This window comes from Mauremys mutica, chromosome 4 (genome assembly GCF_020497125.1).
Source record: "Mauremys mutica isolate MM-2020 ecotype Southern chromosome 4, ASM2049712v1, whole genome shotgun sequence".
NCBI classification, from domain to species: domain Eukaryota; kingdom Metazoa; phylum Chordata; order Testudines; family Geoemydidae; genus Mauremys; species Mauremys mutica.
This window is the reverse complement of record NC_059075.1, coordinates 35,610,623-35,622,552: the sequence shown is the minus strand read 5'-3', so window position 1 is coordinate 35,622,552 and position 11,930 is coordinate 35,610,623. Positions and strand designations below refer to the sequence as shown.

Genomic DNA, 11,930 nt, shown 5'->3' with positions numbered 1-11,930 from the left:
TTTAGGCATGATCCAAAGTGCACTGAAATCAATTGAATGACTCCTATTGACCTAAATGGGCTTTGGATTTGGGCCTTACTAGAGAGTAGTTCTGAATTGTTTCTAATAATGCTTGTTTAAAATCTATCTATTGAAACTGGTGCAAAAGGCAGGGTTAACCCATAGGTGCTGGAACTAAGGGTGCTGGGGGTGCTACAGCACCCCCTGGCTTGAAGTGATTTCCATTAAATACGGAGTTTACAGTTTGGTTCAGTGGCTCTCAGCACCCCTACTATAAAAATTGTCCCAGCACCCCCAATTAAACCAGCATTAAACCAGGGTTATTTCAATGTAGTTTAAATTGATCAGTAATGGGGTTTAGCTAAACAAAACAAAACAAAACAAAAAAGCCTTCCTTAAAGTGAATGAAAAGTGTCCACAAAGGGTAAGGGCAGATAGTGTGACTAACAGACACACCTGAGTTGGTGGTGGTGCACACCCATTTCATCCCCTGCGGGAGCCTAACATTTGTAGTGTATTGATGGTGGTGCACAGCCATTTCACTCCCCTGGGGGAGCCTAACATTTGTAAAGTCAATGGGAGCTGTGGATTCCTAGCATCTCTGAAAAAGTTGGCCCCATGAACCAGATAAAGAAAAGAGCACAAGATGGGGTGGAGCCTCAGCACTTTATGACGTCTGTGCTTTCAGCTTTAATGTTTATGGCAATGGAAAGATTCCAAAATGAGATCATTCATCATTCATGCAAACTACAATAAGCCACTCTCTGGAGCTAAAGCTGTAAAATATGTGACCCCACAGACATCAAGGAAATCCTAGATCCAAAGGACATTCCAGGAGGACCCACTTTGTTTTCTCTTCCTTTCATTTCAAGACAAAATAGGAATGTAAGCTCCAGGGGGCAGGGACTGTCTTTTTGTTCGTGCACAGCACGCAGCACAATGGGGTCTTGGTCTATGACTGGCACTTCTAGGCACTAGGGAAATACAAATGAATATAATTCTTATTTATAATAATAATTATAATAACATTTATCAGATTATCAGAATAAAAAATCCTCTAAACAATGAAGCAGGAGACATTAATGGGCCTAATAAATATTCCTGAGTAATGGGTTGTTTTACTAACCATCAGATTACATTCTTAGCAATATCATTTCTAAGAACAACTTTGAGCACAGCAACATTCTGGAATTTTTTGTGCACGGTATGAGTCAAATCCTTAACTCCTTCCTCAAGAAAAACTCAGTCAACTCAACGAGGCTGCTGAGTAAGGAAAGGTTCAGAAAGGATTTCAGGATTTGGCCCCAGCGATACGAAAAATGAGACTGAAAATAAAAAGCCATAACACCCAAACTCAGTTATTTTTTCCCTGACAGCCAAAAAGAATGCGAAGTGGGTAGAGTTAATGGTATGTTTAAAAGAAAACATGAATTCTGTTTTTTTGTTTGTTTGAGTAGTTCATTGTGACACCATAAATGGTGCCAGTGAACAAAAATGAATCTTTATAGCCAATCAATAGCTGCATTTAATAGACGGTATTAAAAATTGTCATCTCTAATCTGTGAGGCTTGTTAACAAAACCTATGTAACATAAAATTTACCCTTTCCTGTCCAGCAACAATGAACTTTGATGATTTACTCCCTTTTGCACAAGTTCATTACTTAGAGTAATTATGTGATTACCTAATTAAGTCATTAGACACAAAGGTAGTTAGCATGAGAGAATTACATCCTGGGGATACTGGCCCTACTTAAAACTGAGCCATTTCTATTACAAAGATGTCTTTATTGTGTGAGCCAGAGGGAGAGGGACGCAGGTGAGGGATTGGGTGCGGGAAAGAATGTATCACCTTTCTCAAAGAAAACAGGATAGAACTTCACAAGTGAGAAAATACGATCATCCGATTTAACTAAATTATGTAGTTAATGTAGGCTAAAGTTAATCTCTCTACATCCATCACTGGAAAAAGTTTGTTGTACACTCATAAAAGCTCCCTCAACCACAGCTTTGGCAAACAGTGAAGATGTTCTATAAAGAATTTCATGTCTAAGGTCTACCCATCACCCAGAGATCTCAGCAAGTATGTTATATTAGTAACAATAATATTTAGTGCTTGTCTAGTACTTTTCAGCTACTTATCTCTAGAATCCAAATTCTGATAACCTCATTTCACAAGTAACCTCCATTTACTTTAATGTGACTACTCACAGAATAAGATGCTACTTGGTGTGAGTAAAGTTATTGGACTCTAGCAAAAAGTACTTTACAAAGAAGCAAAACTGCGCTTATCCCCACAGGATGCTGAAGATCAAAATGTTCACAAGTGTCCACAAATTTGGAGATGCATCAATTTTTTTTGGTGCCCAACTTCAGACATCTTCAGTCTTTTTGTCAGAAACACTGAGCACTGACAACTCCAACTGAAGACAATAAATGACAATGCCTACTAGCAGCAGAAATCAAGTGCGAAATTAGGGCTTGTCTAAACTAGACTAATGCAAATTAGGAACTTTTTATTTCACACCTGTAGCATCAACATTATAGAGTTAAAAGGCAGAACTTTGGTGAACTCCTCTATTCACAGCCCTGTGAGGCACTGTAACCATAGCCTGAGTCACAGGAGTGGTCCTATACACTTAAACACTAACATCCCATTGTACAAACCCATACAAAGGCATACAGAGACATTGTGTTTCTTACAGTCTAAGGTATATTTGAGGTGGGTAGGATTTCTTTAGTGTGAAGGCTATTCATATGGCCCAGTGTTTTTATTTCATTCTTTCATTTGACGCTAAGGTTCAATATTGAGATGAGCCAATGAGCAGCTGTAAGTAATAAACTTAGATGGCTTTAATGGAACCCACCCTTCATTTATCAAAGTTCTTTTTGTAAGAGTCAGAAAAAAACGAATGGGATATTGTTTATTTTAAAGAAAGAAAGGATACAGTTTTATGCGAGCTAATTATATAATGTGTATTGGTTCTTATACAAGATGAGAGCTCTGGTCCCTCCACAAAACGTATACAATTTTAATAACCCTCTCTTGCCGCAAATATAGTGAGGAGTAATGGAAAGCAACTAAGAAAAAAAATGAGCTTCACTATTAGGGAACATTGCCTAGTGGTGAGATGTTTAATAGTCAACAGTGCTAGTCTCAAGGAAAGTGGTAAAAGCCCCATAACTGGATTAGATGAAACACTAGGAAATATAAATTAGGGAATAATCCTGTACTGGACCCTGAAGGATGGACTTAGATGTAACCAAAGAGGAATTTTCCATCTCTGATTTCTGACTGGAGAATGGCTGGGCTTTTTAAGCACAAAGCAGCTTGTGCCTCGCAATATTAGCTTTTACAGAGACCCAACCAGTAGAACACTCTTTAACTCTGCTCCTCTTGGGGCAGTGTGTGTATTTGTCAGATCAGGCCAGATATTTGCACCCAGAGAGTTGGCAAAAAAAAAGACTTTAATTCAGCCCTAAATGAACAGCTGACTCTATGAAACATTATGCTACCAGCTCTCCCTGTTCTGTTATAAAGGAGGTGTCAGGGTCAGAGGGGGGAGAGTATAGAATGGTTCGGGTGGAAGAATGTTGGTGCAGACCTGAAGCATAATGTACTCTAGTGATTCAGACCCAGAAGAACAATCCCTAGAGTATTGCTCCATCTAGCATAAGCATTAGAAATATCTATAATTAGACGCAGACCTGAAATAAACCCAGATCCGCCCAGATGACTGAAATCTGGGGAAATGTGGGTCCAGATCTGAACTTTGTGGGTCAGGCCCATCTGTTACAATAAATACATAATACCCAATTTGTACTTACCTCATGATATATTAATGGGGATGATTTTGTTTTCCTCTGGAATACAGAGCAGACATCATTTAGTTGGTTTAGGGGACCACATGACCAATTTCCCACATTTTCAGTTTTACGTCGATGTTTTTTTTTCTGTACTTTGACTAGTCCAGATTTTGCCCACATCCCACTTGATTTCTGTTCTCTTCTAACCAACTAGCCACTAGAGTGAATAATATTAAATATTTTTAGCAAATATTCATAGCAATTTTTCATTAAATCTCTCTGGCCCTGCTCATGAGCCTTTAGTGGTTGCTGTTTGCAGACATAGATATTAACACAGGTTACACACTTGAATATTTGCAAAAGCCGAAGGTTAAGTCTTCAGGTATTCATGCAAGCCATTCTGCTGTGCTCACCCTAGGCTAGATTGGACCCTCACCTCACACACTCATACAGGGGAACAATGAAGTCTTCCTCATCCCTCTGTATGGCTGCATAAAACCTTCCCAATTTGCAACTCCAGGTGTGGATCAGAGAGCCAAGGCTGTACCACTAATGCATCCCTTTCCACTGGGAGCAAGTGGGCAGTAAAAGGATGGCTGGGAAGGGTTTAAGATACCTCTCTATGCGTAAGTGACAGATAGTGGCTGGATGTGACAGAGGGGACAGGAGTGTGCCGCACCATATAAAAGGCTGTAGCAGATCACTTGTTTATTGCAAGAGGAGAGTACAGGAGAAATCGTACTTTGCAAGGTACAATGCCTTCTGAGGTTGGTCCTGCGATGGTGTGGCTTACTCCAAGGCTGTGCCAACATTCAGGGAATAGAATACCATGTAACTTGTCTGACCAATCAAAATTAAGCAAAACAGGTGACATTTTGAATAGACATGATCAATTTCATAGAGTGAAAAATTCTACATGATATTCATCAAATAAATGTGAATCATGGATAACTGAGGGAACCACAATCCATTTGAAGTTATTTTGTGAACAGAACATCCATCACATCCATGATTTGGTGAGAGTTAATGATTCAGCTTTATACATTCACCCTGCAGTCCGAGTATTAATCTAATTCCTGGCTATGACAAATCAGCAATGACAAAAACACAACCCCCTGTTCTTCACCTTTATTGAGGGCATCCTTGGGCGTATGGAAGAGTGTGAAAAACAAAACTCTTTCTGTCAAGGTAAATGTCACTCAGCAATCTAGTGTGTCAGAGAGAGGTGTGTAGGTCCAGGATCGACATGCTGCAGCTATTATCACTAATACTCACCATATGCCTGCAAGGATGTAAAATGTGATATGTGACAGATCAGAAGAGATGAACAGGAAACGATAATGGGTATTGGAATATGTGCTCTCCATCCCCCCTCCATCTCCCTCTCTTTCCTGTCTTTTCATATATAGAAGGAAAGAAACCATCAAAGAAAAAGGCAACATAGGCAGGCCTGATTCTCCTTTCACTTACAGCACTGTAGCACTATTGATATAAATGGAGTTACCCCGATTTACCTCAGAGTAAATCAGTGGGCCTTCAGGACCACTGTCTATTGTTCCATTCTAAATCACAACTGAGAGGAACAAGGGAAATAGCTACATAATCTATGAATCATTTAGGTGAGAAAAAACACAGAACTACTATGAAATTACTTTTTAAGGCATTCGTGAAGTGCCAGACCCTTATTACAGATTTTAAAACTTTGTTGTGAGATGACACACGATAGCAGCAAGTAAAATTAAATAGGATGTGGGAATATAGGGCTTGATCTTGCAAAGTTCTAGGCAATTGCTAGATGTGGTGAGTACCCTCAACTCCTAATGAAGTCAATGAGAATTGAGGATGTTCAGTACCTTGCAGGATTTGGTGCTTGAAGACTCCAGAGAGATGGCAAAGCCACTGAGCTCTCATTAGAAAACTGCAATTAAGAAATTGCAATAAAATGAGGCAGTGCTTTTCCTCCTCTCATGAAAGGGGAATTGGAGCCATAAATTATTCTAAGTGCTAAGTCTGGACTCAGCTTCTGGGAAATACAGAGCCTTTTGAGCTGCATGCTTGAGCATTGGTTTCTGTAAGCAATGTTTCAGAAGCTTTGGTTTGGATGAACTCTGAAAAAGCTTGGACTCTGCTTCTGTGAACTCCTGCTCTCACTTAGTACTGTGCTGGTGACAAGACTCACCTCCTCTGAACATCTGCCTTGTCTAAGTACCATGCTTTGATGCTGCTCCTCTGAAAAGTTACAAGCTCACAGCACTGTTCAAAGGCTCAGTTGGTGTGGGCTCTCTCTCTCATGGAGTGCTTTGCCTTGCCCCCTGACAGGATTATCTCTGCAAGAGTTTTATCAGTGCTTGGTTCCTATGACCTCCTGCTCTTTCAGAGCAATATCCCTTAATGACAATGAAGCACTCTGCCCACTGTAAGTTACTTGCAAAATGGTACCCCTAGATCCATAGCCCCCTGCTTGCCACTAGCCTTTAAAATGTGAGTCAAAGACCCATAGTGAAAGATGCCATTCAAAGAGCAGAGGAGGGAGCATGAAACATTACATGGAATTCGGCTTTACTTAAACACACATTTTTCTGTAACTTCCATTTCAAACTGTGTTGCTTCTGATGTTAAAAATTTACAGTGGGATAACAAGAGATTTGTGTCAATCAGAGGCAAATTTGGGTCTAAAATGAATGTTGTGTCTTGTAATGAGGCACAGGCCTGAGAGGTACTCAATGGCTTAGTCCCTTTTGCCCAATTAGTGAAAACAACATTGTTTCTCAGTGAGAGCAAAGATAGAGGGAGTGCGTGAGGGTAAGGGCTCCCAGGTTAGGTGGCCTATAGCAATTGGTATACCTATGTACATTGGGGCCAGAAAGAACATCCCAGTCTGGAAGGGAACTGGAGGCAAAGGGAAGAATTACTTTTTTGTGAATAATAGGAGTCAGTGAGAAGTAATATGAGGAAGGAAGGGGTGCAAAGTTAGGGGAGACCTAAGTGCTTTATCTGAAAAAGAAACTGATAAAAAGGGAGTGCTGCAAAGATAAGGGCCAGATCCTTAGCGGATATAACTAAACATATCTGCATTGTAGCCAATAGCAATACTTTGATTTACGCCAGCTGAGGGTCAAACTTAGACTCTGTCAGAGGTAGCAAAAAACCATCACAAGAATAGCAGAAAAAGGCAAGGGCTTCTGGCATCCCATGCAACTACCAGTGTCTTTAGAAGGGGAAAATAAGTAGTAGGCAGGAATGTATGAATCAGTAAACAGAGACAAGAACCCTCCTTAACCTTTGCCCATTTCTAAAACTCCAACTGAACTTGTTTCAAGTTTTTGAAGTGTTCAGTTATTTTTCCCCATTATTTTTCAGTTATCCTCACATGTCTTTCTGCAAAAACAAGACATCATAATATTTAGGGTAGATATAAATGGCAAATTACAATGCTTCGCTCCTACATAATGTTTTTCAAATGATTTTCACAATGTTGTATGAATTAATCATAATGACACTTTGATGGGCAAGCTAGTATTAATATCCCCATATTCCAGATGGGAAAACAGACACTGAGAGCTTAAGTGAACTCAGGAGTTCCAAATTCCTACACTTGTGCACCAATCACCAGGCCACATTTCCTGCTAACTTCTGGAAATCTTCCAGGACAGTCTGATCCAGAAGCCTCAAGAGGTGAAGATAAACAAGAAGCAGAGGATGCTCACTAGAATCAAACTGGAATTCTGAGGGTCCGGTTCTTCATTGCTTTGCACCTTGGGTAATCATTTATCCCCATGAATTCTGATTCAGCAGTGTTTTGCACACAATGTGCATGGCATAGACTCATAGAATTTTAAGGTCAGACGGGACCATCATAATAATCTAGTCTGATGTCACGAACATCAAAGGCTGCAGATTCTCACCCACGCACTCCTGCAACTGCTCCATAACTTTTGGGATGAGTTACTGAAGTCCACAAATCTGTGATGTAAAGATTTCAAATGACAGACTCTATCATTTACTCTAGTTAAAACCAGCAAGTGACCTGTGCCCCATGCTGCAGAGGAAGGCAAAAAAAAGCCTAGGGTGTCAACCAATCTGACCTGAGGGGAATTCCTTCCTGACCCCAAATATGGCAATCAGTTAGAACCTGATCATGTGGGCCAGACACCTGGGAAAGAATCACAGAATGGTATGACTGAAAGGGACCTAGAGAGGTCATCTATTCCAGTCCCTTGCACTCATGGCAGGAATAAGTATTATCTAGACCATCCCTGACAGGTGTTTGTCTAGCCTGCTCTTAAAAATCTCCAATGATGGAGAATCCACAACTTCCTTAGGCAATTTATTCCAGTGTTTAACCACTCTGACAGTTAGGACGTTTTTCCTAATGTCCAACCTAAACCACCCTTGCTGCAATTTAAGCCCATTGTTTCTTGTCCTATCCTCAGAGGTTAAGGAGAACAATTTGTTTCCCTCCTCCTTGTAACAACTTTTTATGTACTTGAAAACTGTTATCATATCCCCTCTCAGTCTTCTCTTCTCCAGACTAAACAAACCCAATTTCTTCAATCTTCACTCATAGGTCATGTTTTCTAGACCCTTTCATCATTTTTGTTGCTCTTCTCTGGACTTTCTCCAATTTGTCTGCATCTTTCATGAAATTTGATGCCCAGAACTGGACAAAATACTCCAGTTGAGGCCTAATTAGCACAGAGTAGATCCAAAGAATTACTTCTCGTGTCTTTCTTGCAATACTCCTGCTAATACACCCTAGAATGATGTTTGCATTTTTTGCAACTGTGTTACACTGTTGACTCATATTTAGCTTGTGATCCACTATGTTCCCCAGATCCCTTTCTGCAGTACTGTTTGCTAAGCAGTCATTTCCCATTTTGTATGTGTGCAACTGATTGTTCCTTCCTAAATGGAGTACTTTGCGTTTGTCCTTATTGAATTTCATCATTTTTACTTCAGACCATTTCTCCAGTTTGTCCAGATCATTTTGAATTTTAATCCTATCCTTCAAAGCACTTGCAACCCCTCTGAGCTTGGTATTGTCTGCAAAATTTATAAGTGTACTCTCTATGCTATTATCTAAATCATTGATGAAGATATTGAACAGAACCAGACCCAGAACTGATCCTGAGGGACACCACTCAATATGCCCTTGCAGCATGACTGTGAACCACTGATAATACTTTCTGGGAACAGTTCTTCAGCCACTTATGTACACATCTAGGTTGTATTTCCATAGTTTGTTTATGAGATCATGGGAGACAGTATCAAAAGCTTTACTAAAGTCAAGATATACCACATCTACCACTCCCCCACTATCCAAACGTTTTCTCATCCTGTCAAAGAAAGGTATTAGGTTGGTCTGACATGATTTGTTCTTGGTGTAACTTGGATTGCTTCCCATCTAGTGCTCCATCTGCTGCCATTGGAGATATTTGCTAATAGCAGTTAGGGAGGGCCATATGCTATTGTATGGAACTTCATCATATCATTCGCTCCATAAATTTATCAAGATAAGTCTTGAAACAAGTTAGGTTTTTTGCACCCACTACTCCCCATCATTCCTCTGATTATTAGAGGCCTTCATCTAATTTCAATTTTAAACTTGTTGATGGCAGTTTATATCCATTAGGTTTTTTTTGCCACCATTGGCTCTTGCCTTAAATAATTCCTCTCCCTCCCTGGTGTTTATCCCTCTGATGTATTTATAGACACCAGTCATATCTCCCCTCGGCCTTCACTTTGTTAGGCTAAACAAGCCAAGTCTCCTCTCATAAGGTAGGTTCTCCTTTCCTCTGATCATCCTAATAGCCCTTCTCTGTGCCAGTTCCAGTTTGAATTCATCCTTCTTAAACATGGGAAACCAGAATTGCACACAGTATTCTGAATGAGGTCTCACCAGTGCCTTGTAAAATGGTAACAACACTTCCCTATCGCTACTGGAAATACCTCACCTAATGCATCCTAGGATTGCATTAGCCTTTTTCATGGCCACATCACATTGGCAGCTCATAGTTATCTTGTGATCAACAAATCCACCCAGGTCGTTCTCGTCCTGTGGCACTTCTAACTAATAAGTCCCCAGGTTACAGCAAAAATTCTTTTTGTTAGTTCCTTTTTGCACTATTAAGTTGTATCCCAGTTTTACTACTACAGTTTTCAAGGTCATCCAAATCTTCTCGTATGATATTCTGGTCCTCTTCCATATTGGCAATACCTCCCAACTTTGTGTCATCCACAAAATGTATTGGCACTCTCTCACTTTTGGTGCAAAGGTCATTAATGAACATGTTAAACAAGATTGGTCCCAAGATTGATCCTTGAGGAACTTCACAAGTAACCTCTCTCCAGACAGATAGTTCACATTTCACTATAAGACACTTAAATCAGTTCCTTATCCATCTTTTGATTCTCATATTAAACACCATCTTCTCCAATTTAACTAATAATTCCCCATGTAGAACTATATCAAATACTTTACTGAAATCCAGGTAGATTAAATCGCCCACATTTCCTTTTTCTAGAAAATCAGTTATCTTCTCAAAGAAAGAGATCAGGTTGGTCTGGCAAAATCTGCCTTTTGTAAAACAGCATTTCATTTTATCCCAATTGTCTGCATAAATGACTGAACAAGATGCAAGAGAGACAAGGTGAGTGAGGTAATATCTTCTATTGGACCAACTTCTGTTGGTGAAAGCTTTTGAGCTACACAAAACTCTTGTTCAGGTCACAGGATGCAAAACACAACACACATGACAGAGGAGTCACTGAATCTTTTGAAGGTTGCTCATCACTAATTATAGTAATAGAATAGGAATAGATCTATCCCCCTTTTCCCAAAAGCAAGAGACCCATAGCTAAGGCTATATTGTCATGAACCCATGGCTTAGAACTTCCTTGGACAGAAGAAAGAAAGGGAGAGAAATTAGGTAGAGAAAATATAGCTTAATTTCTATACTATTGATCCTTTGAAACAGGAAAGACAAGTCACATTTTCACCAACTCAGTCAAAAAAGTTCTCCACAGAGAGATAGAGACAGTATTAATATCCATTATATTATGTAAATGAGGGGTTAAGGAACATAAAAAAACATTAGCGTTCAGTTATCTTCAATAATTGAATCAATGGAATTGATTCCAGGGTTTAATCACAAGCACTCTATTTTTAAGAAAGATATTTTGAGGCTTTTAAGATTCTCGAAATCTGATCCAGTTCTAGAAATAACCCCTTGGATTGATGCTGGGGAGATATTTAAGGTTTATGCCAAATATACTGAGAATCCTATTTCCACTTACCTTTCCTTCCTCCCCACATAATACTTCCCAGATTTTAGAATGGCGTTTGCAGAATAGCCCTCAGGGATGGTTCCTGCTCAGTGCAGATGCAGAGTCTTGCATGTCAAATATGGTCAGCTGGACAGGAAGTGCAAAGAGATCCTGCATGATCAGGAATGCACCTCTGTTCCTATTAATATCTCTCCTGCCTAGCAACAAGAGTAAAGAATAAGTGGGGAGCACATAGTTATTCACCTCATTAACTTGTCTCTTCAGAAACACCCATACTCCATCACAGTCCACTAGTAGGGACAGAGTCTCAGGTGGTGTAAATTTACACCAGCTGAGAAATTGCTTCCTTGTTTTTATCTTACTCACTTTTGCAGACTTAAGGTTTCCTAATACTATGTGAAGAAATATATGCCTGTAACCAGGTCCCTTTCCTGGCCTGCCTTCCTGCTGCTCTGGGCTCCTTCAATAAAGCACCTTCAGGCTTCAGGCTTTTGCAGCACCCATGGTTTTTATTTACAATTAGTACCCACCACCAGCAACACTATATACAAGGTTTACGAGGCTTTGGTCTCCTCTTTACAGGGGTTCTCCCTTCCCTCTAGAGACTACCCCTTCCCTGGCCACTCACCCCCTGCACTGGCTGCCAGCCAGCCTTTATAGCTCTTCCACAGGTGCAGCCAGTTCCTGAGGCCAGGCACCAGCCTTTTCCCCAGCCCCAATCTATTTCCCCTGATTGAGGCTGGCTGAGCAGGGGCTAATTAGGTGCTTTTGCACCAGCACCCTGCTACAATGCCTATCATTTAACCATACTTGCATCACCTCTACTGTCATAATAACT

The 11,930-nt window shown here is 40.2% G+C and overlaps 1 long non-coding RNA gene across 1 annotated transcript; it reads right to left on the bottom strand.

Moving 5' to 3' along the window:
• Nucleotides 1-838: 838 nt before the first annotated feature.
• LOC123370366 lies at nt 839-11,702 on the bottom strand. Its single transcript, XR_006579386.1, has 3 exons — nt 11,459-11,702; nt 11,102-11,289; nt 839-974 (listed from the first exon to the last, which is right to left on the bottom strand). It is a non-coding gene; the product is annotated as an uncharacterized LOC123370366 (long non-coding RNA).
• Nucleotides 11,703-11,930: the final 228 nt, after the last annotated feature.